Consider the following 15,299-nt stretch of genomic DNA (forward strand, 5'->3'; position numbering starts at 1 on the left):
ATTAAAGAAATTCCACTTGATCATAAGTTTTTACAGGCACTTGCGCTTTGAGATTTTGAAAATATTTTTAAAGGAAGTAGGACAAACTATCAAGTCATGTCATGTTTAGTCGCAATGTAGGAAGAGTATTTTATTTGACCCCTATTTTCCATACTTACTGACCCCTATTTTCCATACTTACTCTGTAAAAAGATCATGAGTTTTTCACATGAACCGTAATATCAAGAAACGATTTGCGCCTCTACAGCTTTACTTTGTGTAGGGACGAAACAAAATCCATTCTATATGTTTACAATTTCTAATGGAATACATTTTTCCGTTAGCACTGCAGTGAGGCAGCAGAAATTGGTAATTAAAGGTAGCAGTTAATACCTGTGAAAGTTCTCATAGAAATAGAGACTCTACACTGGCGGCAATTCAGTCATTGATATTTGATGAGGCACCACTTGGTGCAAGCACGTTGTCTTTGAGAACGTTAGCGTGCTTGCGACGACTGGTGCCCCACCTTTAGTTCCGGTAGTGGATCTCTAGCTTACGGGTCGGTGATGCCGAGAAGATGAACCATCCATTCAATGGAAGATCATACTATGAGGCCTGCTAGACCATTTTATTCACTTCTAACATTTTTGACCGTCTTTTTTGGAATTGGTCCCACTGTGCGCCGCCGCCGTTCAAAATGAATCGGCACACCGCCGCAAGAAAATTTACTTGAAATTTTCACTTCACTTCAAAACTTTCACCAACTCAGTGACTGAGTAAAATGTATTGCCCTCTCTTTTCTTCCCTCGGAAATTTTACTCAATTTCCGTCAAAAGCAGGACTACTCAAAACTATGAGAAGTCCTGCTTTAAAAATAGTCCTTCCAAATTTTTAGCTGATTTGGATGTAATTTGGTTGTGCACGTGCCGTTTGAAGGTTATATGAAAATTACTATGAGAATTGCCACATATGCAAAGGATCGTTTCGTGAAGCAGCCCAGAATCTATTTGAATATATTTAACGCATCGCCATCATTGAATAGATCCTAAGCTAAAGGTCAGTTGTTGCGAAGCAATCTGACTTTTGTGAGCAAAACTATAAAGAAAACAGAAATGCTCATTATTTATATTAATGTTATTCTTTTACGTGTCAAATTGAATTTCTCACAATTCAGTATTTCCCTAATAACTTTTGTTGCCATCATCAAATCGTTTAGCAACAACGACGATATTTTCCCTTGTTAAATTTTCTATGTTGCTGACGTATTCATACATTTTTAGAGCTTAATAGGCAATGATGGGGAACGGTTTTTCACAAAAGTTACTGTTTTCATAGTAATTTTCATACAAGCTTCAAACTGCATGTGCTCAGTCAAATTACATCCAAATCAGCTAAGAATTTAGGACGATTATTAAAATGGCAAATGCAATCGTTTAAGCGTAGGGGAGCAAAAAAGTCAAAATTTGAATCACTCTACTGAACACTTAACATCTAGCATGAGACAACGGACAGGACATTCGCACAATACCCAGTGGACCAGTGGAGAACTTTCCGCTTTACGAAAAGTTTTCTCCTTACCGGGGCGAGAATCGAACCCACACTCCACAGCACGTGCGTCTAGACGATTGACGTCGCTAACCGCACGGCCACAAAGCCCATGATGGAAATGAAGTAAAATTTCCGTGGGAAGAAAACAGACGGCAGTACAATTTTACTCAGTCACTGAGTAGTTGAAAATTAAAGTGTAGCTATTGAACGACTATTTAACCAGTAGGTTAACGGATTTTGTACTGAGCATTTTTACTGGTTTTTCTTATCGGAAATACATATTTTCAGTCAAGTTCATACTTCTTCTTCTTCTTATTGGTATTACGTTCAATAAGCACTTCCACTTCCACATGTTAGAATAATTTTCGAGCTATTAAGTGCATAAAAACACTGTTTCCCATAGAAGTCGTTGTTCTACAAAATTCCTGAATTTATGACCAATCATTACTAATTTATTATGTTATTTTTCCTCTTTTTTCCCTGGATATTTGAGTAACATAATTGCCAATGTGCGATGTTACGGTTAAATTCTTAAAAATCAGAAGCTGAACATTTGTCATAAATTTGCACGTTTCGATTTCTTTAAACACACGGACAGAAAACACCTCAATTCGTCGAGCTGAGTCGATTGGTGAATAACATTATGGATCTTCAAGCCTTCTATCAGAATTTCAGTTTGGGAGTGATCTTTCAGCCCTTATGTACACTCAGTATGCGAGAGAGGCAATAGCTTATAAAGTATTGCTTATTTAGAAGTAAGAACGATTTTATTAGATTCATAATGTATTTAGACTTGAAGTCACCTTAGCTCAACCTTCACGCCAATCATGCGATTCCACCCAACCGGAACATGCTAAGCTCCACAATCAGACGTTCTAGAGCACATTTTCCTTAGTATTTTTTTTTCAACCGCCCCACACACACATTTCCGGCCACAACTCCGTACAACCCATTGATGCTCAGTCTTCAAAGATAATATGGTCTGATGCGCCGTGCATGGTTCTACCCGATGCAGCAGTTCAAATCAATTAAGAATGCACCGCGAATGTGATACGAATCTAATGCGGAACCCGAGAATCGTTCTGCTGACGTTCCGCCTTCCTTCATACTCGGTAGATAACTCAACGCGAGCAGGCCGAGCATCACCGTCGTCGTTCCGTTGGTTGACCATCACGTGGGTGTCGTACGTTTCGTAGATGAATTGTGAGTTCTTGCACCTCCCAGGTAGATCGTGCATGTGCTTACGTGGGCCTCTATCGATGCATAGTTACGATTTTTTTTAACAAATGGTAAAAAAATAGTTGTTTTTTTTAAACTTGGCATGGAAGATTGCGGAACCATATATAAATTTTCAAGCGTTAATTTTTCAGACTATGTCCGGTTTCGGCACAAAAATCCGACACTGTGCTTTAGTCGTTCAAACAACAAACTGCAATCTGATTTGGTATGCAACAAGCACCTGCATGTCTCCGCAGGAGTACTTGACTATAATTAATTGTTCGGTTACATAAATTAATAAATGCATCTTTCCATATCGATGAGCACGATTGTTTGTTTGTATGAAAAAATCGATTATTTCGTGCTCTGATCGGAGACAACGCTGACAACTGCGTGGGATGCTTTTTTTTTCTTCCAGGAATCAACTAGCACAGATTTGATCAACGTTATTCGAATTTAAGCGAAGCGATCGTCCCCGTATTCTTATCGCGGTCTTGTGACTTGTAGTACCTCATTCTAATGCAACCTCATCCGCATTCAATTATCACGCACCGACCCCGACACCCGGCTGGAACAAAATAGTAGCAGGGGGCTTTTACCTTGCACCTGACAGATTCAACGACCCCAGTCAGTCGGGGGAACATCAACCACAATGGCGCATGAAGCTTGCGGTCTCGCCACACTATTTTCCATTGTTTAGAACTAGCGCTTTGAACTCGAATGCCCTCCTAGCCGAAACGGTGCCTGCTCATTGTCGGCAGATAGCTACCTAGCTTTGCATTGCCGCTGCTGCTGACTGATCGTGGTGCTGTCGATTGTCACGACCACTGGAGGCACTTCCCCTCGCTGAATAATGCCTAAGCTTCAAGTAGATATGTTGATGTGGGGGCCTAATCCCGTTAGAAGCAATTTAGATCTTGCCGAAACACATTGCCCATTATGTCACGGCGGAATGTTGGCTGCTTGTTGTCGGTTTTCGGGATTGTCAATTGTGCTTTCTGGCTAGGTCGATGACTCGTGAACAGCTTCAGATTTTGATGGGTTTCCCAATCAAGATGGCCAGATGTGGTAATATTAGCAATGACTTATAGTAGCCCAGAAAATTGTTTTTTTTGTTTGATTAACGAATTGATTTGAATCTTGATAGACACAAATTTATTACGTACCTACACCCAAAAAATAAATCTGACAATTATTGTATAAAATCTTGGCATATATAATTCTGTAAGCTTTCCATGCAGATATTGTATTAAAATAATACAAAAAATAGAAATAATACAAACAATTGTATTAAAATCTTACGAAATTATTATACAGTTTCTTTATGCAAGACTGTATTAAAATCTGCTATCCGTTTGTTGGGTGATATCATAATAAGTATCAGGTTGTTTTTAATGCCTTGTACTTGTGGTATTGTGGTTAACTTAAGTATAAGACATCAAAATAGTAGTTTGTGCAACAAGTTGCAAAAAGATAATTTATTCAGCACGAGTTGTACGTTTATCCAACGAGTCTTGCCGAGTTGGATAAATTCTACGAGTGCTGAAAAAATCGAGTTTTGCAACGAGTTGCACACGTTATTTTTTGCAATGACGAAAAATGGGCTTTAATATGATAAATTTATACCAAAATGGTACAATCGAATACTCCACATGATCATTCATATCAATAAATTATGTTGCGACAAAGAACAATCAGATTCCATCTTATCGTGCTAAATTTCATAGTTCGACAAGCTACGAAGCGCCATCTATCGCCATTGGAAAATTTTGATGTCATGTCCGACAAACTATTTCATTTATTACGAGACGCAGAGAATACACTGTTTGAACAATCACCCAAGCTAATTCAGCAAAATGTAGTCATGTAACACCTGTTCCAATGTTGATTTTCATTATAGCACCCAAATGAGTGCTATAATGAATATTATGCAACCCATTTGAGTTGCATATTAGTCGTTAAAGCACCCATTCCTTTGGTATGGAAAAGTAGGCCGTTTTATCATTCAAAGATGAACTTTTAACCAGGTATTACGAACAGGAATTGCAAAAAAAAAATCAGTAATGATTGAAGTACGCGTTTCTGGTAGCCAACTGCATTGAAGTTTGGGATTTAAGAACGTTAATTAATGTAGATTGGCTATACAAGTATTATTCGCACATAAGAGCACTACGAAAAGAGCCTTGGAAAGAGCTCTGATTTGTCGTCAGCAGAACACAGAAATATGTACATGGTAAATATTAGAGTGGGGCGTCATGGTCATTGTTTCAAATCAATGGTTTTTCGAAGCCATTCTGGGTCCTGAACAACTGTGCAGAATTTGGGATCGATTGGTTGCTTCCTCGCTTTCCGCATCGCGTTTGAAGTTTGTATGGAAATCAGTATGGAAGAACGTATATTTTTGCATTTCTACTACTAGAGGTTTCAGTTCATCGTAAACCAAGTGGCACATTGCGTTAACGTATAACCCAAAGGATGCCGAAAAACTTTGCTGAAGAAGGCACGTTGCTGGAACGTCCACGAAAAAAGTTATAATGCTTCGAAGATTGAGTGTTCAAACCATATGCAAAACATCGTTTATTCTGCCAGCACTGTCGAACTACGTAGACCAATAATTTAACTGAGTGTTATTTCAAAAAAAAAATTTCTTATAGGGCTTTACAGCTAATGGGAGCTATCAGGAATCATTTCACAAAGAAAAAAATCCAACAAGAAGGAAGATGGGTTTTGCCCTTCGATATCCATAGGTCGTCCGGTAGTGCTGGCAGAAACATTTATTTCTTGCATATGGTTTGAACAATCAATTTTCGAAATGTAATAACATTTTTTGTAGACCTTCCAGCTACGTACCTTCTTCGGCAAAGTCTTTCGGCATCTTCTAGACTATATGCTAACGTATTGAGACACGTGATTGATGATAAATTGAAGCCGCCAATAGCGAAAATGTAAAAAAAGTACGTTTTCCCATACTAATCTCCATGTAAATTTAAAACGCGATGCGGCATGCGAGGTCGCAACAAATCGAGCCCATATTTTGCACAGTTGATTGGGGTCCCAAAACGATTCAGAAAAACCTTGATCTTACTTGATCAGACGAAGTTTGCGTTTTTCCATACAACTGCGCCCCACTCTAGTAAATATCAACTTTCTATTTTTAGTTCAGTCCATAGCCGTACCAAACATATCAACGCAACACTATTTTTGTTAATATTATTTGATCTAATCCATTATGAGACAGTATTTTTTGTTAATCTTTAAATTTTTCTGCATCATCTGCGTTATTTGGTGATTTCCCAGAGCTAGTGAATGTGAGCAGAGAACCAATAACTTTAGCTTGGGATTGGAACCAGTTTTCTATTTTAAATGACCACTTTTTGAAATTTACAAATTGTATATAAGAGTCATTTGCCTATGGTCAACATGAAATGCAATTTATTATTACTCTATTATTTCTAAATACCGAAAACCTCTTCAAATTTGCTATTCACTCAATCACCGGATCGAAGATATTTTACAAATCTCTGAAAAGCTTGCCGTGCATTCTAGAGCGTAGCGATATTTAATCACAAATCTTTTAAGAGACGTTGATAAATTTTCTTGTAGCTTCTTATATATAAATTATCCACACGCTGTACTTGAGTATAAGAAGCGACGCGAGACAAGACGTTCATGTCGTTCTTACGTTAAGCACAAACCACAAAAATAGTTTTCTAAATGCGATCTTGATGAATTGTTTTACCTCAACTACGGACTCATTGTTCCTGGTGGAACTGATAAATGAATGCCAAAAGAAATAAACCCACTAACGTTAAGCATACTTGGAAAGCCACTGAACGTCCTATTTGAACGCTGAGATAATTTGGGTTAAAAGTATCAAAAATACGATCAAATTATTTACAATTTTGTTGCTCCATAATGAAGTACGACACGAAGTATTGAGATTTCTGGAGACATTGAACAGTTGGTATGCCGTAACGTAAATTCTTGAAACGTACACCCAACTGGAGGTTCTTAGATTTCAATTCCGCCGGTTGGGTGTACCTAAAAAATCAAAGTTATTGATGATTAATCGTACTTTCACATCACCACTTAATTCCTTTTTTTGAAATTCCCGCATTTTTCCCGATATGATTTTGAAGATTTAAAATAAAAATATATATTCAAGTATCAAAAAAATATGTAAATGGTCATATTTTTTGCTCAAAAAATTCTTTTAATTGACCTTTCCTGTCAAAAAATTTATCTCATTTTATTATCTCAGTCAATTGTTTGACATATTGAACATCAGCTTTCTCGAAGAACAATATTTTTTAAAGGCTTTACCTAACAAACATTGGAACCATCTAAGACGACTTAAGTACTCTCCATTTAATTCCACCAATTATTTCAATATCTTTGCAGATACGTATTTCGTTGTGGTCGAAATACGTATCTGCAAAGATATAGAAATAATTGGTGGAATTAAATGGAGAGTACTTAACTCGTCTTAGACGGTTTTAGTACATTCCACTAAAAAAAGCTTAAAATATGTTTTCTGAAACATTGGAAGCTGGTAAAGCTTTTAATCAAAAACTGTTTTCTACAATTAAAAAAAAATGCTTGTCCAGCTTGAATTGCTTGTTGAGTAATTACTTTAAAAATCAAAAAACGACCTTAAATAAATTAAAGAATCGATTAAACGAATAAAAACTTTGACGTAAAAGGATTAGTTTTTATCAGCACTGTATTACGTTATGCATGTGTCAATATTATGGGGCCCTCCTCAGCCGTGCGATAAGACGCGCGGCTACAAAGCAAGACCATGTTGAGGGTGGCTGGGTTCGATTCTCGGGCCGGTCTGGACAATGTTCGGATTGGAAATTGTCTCGACTTCCCTGGGCATAAAAGTATCATCGTGTTAGCCTCATGATTTACGAGTGCAGAAATGATAACTTGGCTTAGAAACCTCGCAGTTAATAACTGTGGAAGTGCTTAATGAACACTAAGCTGCGAGGCGGCTCTGTCCCAGTGTGGGGATGTAAAGCCAATAAGAAGAAGAAGATGTGTCAATATTGTCAAAAGTGGCTTCTATCTTCTCCAACAACTTCATGTCATTAATTGCATCTTTCTCGACCTCTTATTTTTTCTCAATCTATTTTCAGTTATTGAGACTTATTGTACTGTGACTGGGTGTTACGGGTGGCTATAATCATGATATGGCATCGTACAGCAAGGACTATGTCCAAGGGCTTGACGATCCCTCCCCAGGCCATCTGCAAGTTGTGGCGCCTGCCTAGGATGTGGTTGGGTTTGACAGTGGGCCCTGTTAAACCTCTATAAAAAGCTGCATGTATCCGCAAGTAGGCTCCGCCAAAGCGACCGTGTGCCGCTCAAAGCGCACAAGCCCAAGTCCTGGTGTTAGGTGGGACGCTAAACAGCCCTGACACCACGGCCCTCCGACGAGACAGGAGGTTTGCGCAGGCCCAATAAGCCGCCTTTAAAAACAACTATTACAAACGACATAGAAGATAATACGACTCGATACAATCGGCAACGACCTATGCGACGAACCGCAACTTCGATGTCGTAGCGCTGCAGGAAATCTGCTGGACAGGACAGAAAGTGTGGAAAAGCGGGCATCGAGCGGCTACCTTCTACCAGAGCTGTGGCATCACCAACGAGCTGGGAACCGGCTTCATAGTGCTGGGAAAGATGCGCCAACGCGTGATTGGGTGGCAGCCAATCAACGCAAGGATGTGCAAGCTGAGGATAAAAGGCCGTTTCTTCAACTATAGCATCATCAACGTGCACTGCCCACACGAAGGGAGATCCGACGACGAGAAAGAAGCGAGAAAGACATACGATGGATGCCCACTGCGGGACGTCAAAATCGTCATCGGTGACATGAACGCTCAGGTAGGAAGGGAGGAAATGTATAGACCGGTCATCGGACCGGATAGTCTGCATACCGTATCGAACGACAACGGCCAACGATGCATAAACTTTGCAGCCTCCTGCGGAATGGTAGTCCGAAGCACTTTCTTCCCCCGCAAGAATATCCAAAAGGCCACATGGAAATCACCTAATCACGAAATCACGTTAATCACGTTCTAATCGACGGTAAATTCTTCTCCGACGTCACGAACGTACGCACTTACGGCAGTGCGAATATTGAATCCGACCACTACCTCGTTGCAGTATGTCTGCGCTCAAAACTCTCGACGGTGATCAACACGCGTCGGAGTCGTCCGCCGCGGCTAAACATTGGGCGGCTGCAAGACGGTAGACTAGCCAAAGACTACGCGCAGCAGCTGGAAGCGGCACTCCCAACGGAAGAGCAGCTAGGCGCAGCATCTCTTGAAGATGGCTGGAGAGATATTCGATCCGCCATTGGAAGCACCGCAACCACCGCACTAGGCACGGTGGCTCCGGATCAGAGAAACGACTGGTATGACGGCGAATGTGAGCAGTTAGTGGAGGAGTAGAATGTAAGATATGCGAGATTGCTGCAACACCGCACGTGGGCCAACGAGGCACGATGCAAACGGGCGCGGAACAGACAAAACTATATTTTCCGGAGAAAAAAGCGCCAGCAGGAAGATCGAGACCATGAAGAAACGGAGGAACTGTACCGCGTTAATAACGCACGAAAGTTCTATGAGAAGTTGAACCGTGCACGTAAGGGCCACGTGCCACAGCCTGATATGTGTAAAGACATAGACGGGAACCTTCTTACAAAGAGCGTGAGGTGATCCAAAGGTGGCGGCAGCACTACAAAGAGCACCTGAATGGCGATATGGTAGACAACCGTGGCGGTATGGTAATGAGCCTAGGAGCACGCGCGCAGGACATGCGACTTCCGGCTCCGAATCTCCAGGAAATCCAGGAGGAGATCGGTCGGCTGAAAAACAACAAAGCCCCTGGAGTTGACCAATAACCAGCAGAGCTGTTTGAACACGGTGGTGAGGCACTGGCTAGAGTGCTGCACTGGGTGATTACCAAAGTTTGGGAGGATGAGGTTCTGCCGCAGGAGTGGATGGAAGGTGTCGTGTGTCCCATCTACAAAAAGGGCGATAAGCTGGATTGTAGCAACTACCGCGCAATCACATTGCTGAACGCCGCCTACAAGGTACTCTCCCAAATTTTATGCCGTCGACTAACACCAATTGCAAGAGAGTTCGTGGGGCAGTACCAGGCGGGATTTATGGGTGAACGCTCTACCACAGACCAGGTGTTCGCCATACGTCAGGTATTGCAGAAATGCCGCGAATACAACGTGCCCACACATCATCTATTTATCGACTTCAAAGCCGCATATGATACAATCGATCGGGACCAGCTATGGCAGCTAATGCACGAAAACGGATTTCCGGATAAACTGATACGGTTGATCAAGGCGACGATGGATCGGGTGATGTGCGTAGTTCGAGTTTCAGGGCATTCTCGAGTCCCTTCGAAACCCGTAGAGGGTTACGGCAAGGTGATGGTCTTTCGTGTCTGCTATTCAACATCCCTTTGGAGGGAGTAATACGAAGGGCAGGGATTGACACGAGCGGTACGATTTTCACGAAGTCCGTCCAGTTATTTGGTTTCGCCGACGACATTGATATCATGGCACGTAACTTTGAGAGGATGGAGGAAGCCTACATCAGACTGAAAAGCGAAGCTAAACGGATTGGACTAGTCATCAACACGTCGAAGACGAAGTACATGATAGGAAGAGGCTCAAGAGAGGTCAATGTGAGCCACCCACCACGAGTTTGTATCGGTGGTGACGAAATCGAGGTGGTTGAAGAATTCGTGTACTTGGGCTCACTGGTGACCGCCGATAACGATACCAGCAGAGAAATTCGGAGACGCATAGTGGCTGGAAATCGTACGTACTTTGGACTCCGCAAGACGCTCCGATCGAATAGAGTTCGCCGCCGTACCAAACTGACTATCTACAAAACGCTTATAAGACCGGTAGTTCTCTACGGACACGAGACCTGGACGATGCTCGTGGAGGACCAACGCGCACTGGGAGTTTTCAAAAGGAAAGTGTTGCGTACCATCTATGGTGGGTTGCAGATGGCGAACGGTACGTGGAGGAGGCGAATGAACCACGAGTTGCATCAGCTGTTGGGAGAACCATCCATCGTTCACACCGCGAAAATCGGAAGACTGCGGTGGGCCGGGCACGTAGCCAGAATGTCGGACAGTAATCCGGTGAAAATGGTTCTCGACAACGATCCGACGGGAACAAGAAGGCGAGGTGCACAACGGGCAAGGTGGATCGATCAGGTGGAGGACGACTTGCGGACCCTCCGCAGACTGCGTGGTTGGCGAAGTGCAGCCATGAACCGAGCTGAATGGAGAAGTCTTTTATGTGCAGCACAGGCCACTCCGGCCTTAGTCTGATGATAAATAAAATGATGTTGATCACGCCAGCTTGGGAGAACGCGAAGTGATAAAACTAATGTCTGCCATGAATTGGAAACTCCGAAGCAAGTATACAATAAGAATAACTTTTGTAGCCCAAGAATATTATTTAATTGATGAGCTGTGCATATTTACTGTTTATCGCCCAATCAATATTAGCAACTACGATGTGTACAGTTAGTCCAGCTAAGCTCTTATTTGACTATTTGCACAATATGTAAGGAACATTGAAGATTTGTGAGCATTCTAGATCTTCGCATGGAATTTGCAAAAAAAATCAAAACGGGTTGAATGATCATTAAAATTGCTGAACGTTCTTTACTTATGATTGCTTTCAGCTCATACGGACCATAACAGCTGTTCTCATATGCACAAACACATATACAAGGACTCAGTTCGTCGAGCTGATTTTATATAAAAATATGGGTCTGTGAAATTCAATCTGAAATAGGGGGAAAGACGGCTTTGGCAGGTTTTGTTCTATTATTGGCAGGGGGTTTTTGTCGACCAAATTTTATGAAATTTGGCCACAATGTTCTTTGATACGCAAAGTATGTTTAGGCCAAATTTGAGCATAGTCAGACATAAAAAAAAACCCTGCCAATAATAGAACAAAACCTGCCAAAGCCGTCATTCCCCCTACATATCTTTGTGCATTTTAGAAAGGTGCACAGGATTTTTCTAAGCATTCATTTTCTAATTTTGACTTGGCGCTGACAAGTCAATATGAAGTATGCTTCATGAGCATGCATGAGCATGAGCATGATTGACCGCCCACGGTTGCTACTCCGTTATTGCCAGGTCAGCTGTAATTACACAGAGAACCAACAGATGAAGTTTGGGACTAACATCATCTTCAATGTGCAAGAACTGGTACCCAAATATAAGCAATACCAGCGCCGGCCGTGTCCGAATGCAGATCAATTAGGGAATAGGTAAGAAATTGTTGACGTGATACTCGCTTTGATAGAAGCCGACGAGTCATCTGCACTTCCACGAGAAAACACTGGGATGTTGGATATATGGGGTAGAGAGTGTGGCAGGGTTCGTTTTGGTAAACGGTATGCCGTGTATAGCGTGTAGTTCGATCGATGAAAACAAAACTTATATTTTGTATTAAAGGCCGCACAAAGCAGAACAAAATTTCGGTGATTGGCTGATCGTTCTGCTTTCCGCACAAAGTAGAACAAAACTTTGATGACCGGTCGATCGTTCTGCTTACTGAACAAAACATGTCTAGACGCGATTTAAACTTTTACTTTCTAATTAATTCACTCACACGCACGAAGCGGGTGTCGCGGGTGGGCTGCGGGGCCTCAGTATGTAGAAATAGAGGTCATTGCGGTTCACGCGCGGTGGTTGTTGTCAGGGTGCTCGTCTCCAACGTGAGATTATGATACGGACCGTTAGGTTACTATCATAGCTTGCGATCGACGGGTGGTGAGGTAGCCACCCTTGAAGTCGATGTTGTGTATTGACGTCAAGTGCGTTAGCATAGGCGTGAGCGTTCTCAATAGTCCCCCCTGATGTATTGCTTAATTGCGGGCCGGGGGTACGGACTGGCGAAAGGGTTTTGGTTTTAGTGGGTCGGGTAAGAGTTACATGACATACCCATCCCCACACTACCTGAGTACCTCCTCAGGTGTCTGGTTGCAGATTTCCGTTTACCCTTGCTCAAAAAAAAAAAAACACGCACGAAGCAGAACAAAATTCCGATGACCGGCCGATCATTCTGCTTACTGAAAAAACACGTCTGGACGCGATCCGATCGTTCTACGTCCAATACAAAACACGAACAAATCTGTACTGAACGGATTGTTTCACTATTCAATTTACATCACTATGGATCTCCGATCTCACCTAAACCAATAAGACCAAAAAATCAAAGTTTGGGTCGTTTGATAATGACGCAACATGTTTTATGGGAACAGGAGGGCTACTATTTTGTGACAGTACATATTCTAGGCATACAAGAAAGCATTAAGGGGGTTAGAAATCTCAAAAAGTAGCAGACGGCATATTTGAATCGCCCCTGACGTTCGGACTTAACAAAAATCATTAATTAAAGACAAGTGTTAGCTAGGTATTCGAAAGCCCTGAAATTAGATAAAAACATGGGAAGACGAATTATTACTACATGGTAGCTCTCCGTGACATTATTCACTGATAAAATCGTTCATCTCGTCAAAGTTTTAAAAGCTATTTAGGTGGTTAGATTAAGTCATATTAACACGCACAAGTTCTGTACGCAACGCACAACATATATATCTATCTGAAGACTTAATTATCACATTTTAAGTTTAACATTTTTCAAGCTTTTACCAGGACATTATAGAGAAAAGAAAAATGAAAACTGAAAAAATTACACAACGAAAAAAAAGCGCTTCTGATTTCCACGTGGATTCTTTTTCGTAAATTTCATATAAATTTGTCCATTTCAAACAAGCTATTTAACAAAAAAACCCTGATTAATCCACCTAGCGGTGATGGTGCCTTTCTCGCTCCTTCAAAAGGGTTGACAAACATATTAGAAAAGTCTTATATAACACTAAAAAGACTTATTTTTTACATTTTTCACATTATGGCAGCTTTACTTTGTACCGTTAAATGCACAAAAACGATCCATAAAAAAATGAAAAACGATCCATAAATAACATCTAAATGTTCCATAAAACGCTACCTTAAATCCAAAAAATAATTCAGGCGTATCCATAAAGATTAATTTTAAGATCCATAACTAAGCTAAATAATAAACCAAATAATTGGAAAATAAGTATGTACCTTCAAATATGATCAAGAAAAACAATATCATTCCTGCTACATATTTTCCCATCATCCATTTGGATCCATAGAAAACTACATTTTGATTATTTGCTGAAACGCCAGGAAGAATGCATTACAGATGATTCAAAATAAATGTTGAAATTGATTCTGAAGTTGCTTCCCTGCACACCAAAACATTATGAATATTAGGCGACATATTTGAATGAATTGACACAAAAGCACATGACGTAAACTCAATCGTATATATTTTTCAACGTCAGATGATTTAAATATGCCACGGAACCTAAAAACACAGCTCCAGGTGCGTTGCCGCACGAATGCACAAGCCGATGATAAGTGCAAATTGAATATAACCTGTTATACTTCGATCACCACTCATCGAAGAAGTAAAGATAGCTGAGGGGTAACATTCTAGGCTCTCACTCAGAGAGTTTGTGTTCGGCGCTCATTCGGTTCTCATTTTTTTTTCAAAAACATATTTATAAACAATTTTTATTTTCTAAAACTCAATACCAAATTTTTGAAACGACTTCTCTGCAATTGTAAACAAAGCTAAAAACATCGATTCGTCAAATCTGAGAGGTGAGAGCACTCCCACGCAATCCAGCACCACTAACAGGTAGCCCAAGTATTTACCTATTGTGTTTTAACATTTTAACAATCATTTTAAAATTGACGCCCTTCACCCTTGCCGGGGTGATGGGCCAATGGGGCGTGTTGCGTCCTTCTGCAATATTCATCTGACTGAAGCGAATGCAGTGACGTTTTATTTTAGTATTATAAAAAAAATCCCGGGATATAGAACAAAAAATGTTTCCAGTTGGCAAACATTCGAGTGCTTCCCAGTTTGAAGTCAGAATCCAGCTAAGGCTTCTGTCACCCAATCAATAAGATGATACAATTGGATCGAGTGTTGGAATGTGCATATTTTCATTTTGTGCGTTTATTATAAAGACTTGCAGCTCTGTTCGAACTTAATCGTTTGTATTATGACACTTTTGGTCTACAAGCCCTACGAGAAATAAGTTTTCGTAAATAATTCCTCAGATAAAGGTGTTTTGTAAATTTAAATGAATTTTCATGCACATATTTGGGGCATGCGAATAAGTGCAATATTCAATCAAACTAACTGTTATTTATAATGCGAATAAATTTGTCGCTTGTAGAATTTATCTAATTTAATCGATAATAATGAATATTCACTTGTTGGGAATATTTGTGTTTTCACATGGCCGGGGTAACCCATTTTCTACTCAAATTTTCGATTAGCAGATTTAATTGATAACAAATCGTATGGATATCCTACAACAAATATACAAAAAAATTGATATTGTATGATGTTTGTTTTATTTTGCGAACGAAGTACCACA

Source organism: Armigeres subalbatus, chromosome 2, assembly GCF_024139115.2.
Source record: "Armigeres subalbatus isolate Guangzhou_Male chromosome 2, GZ_Asu_2, whole genome shotgun sequence".
Lineage (NCBI taxonomy): Eukaryota > Metazoa > Arthropoda > Insecta > Diptera > Culicidae > Armigeres > Armigeres subalbatus.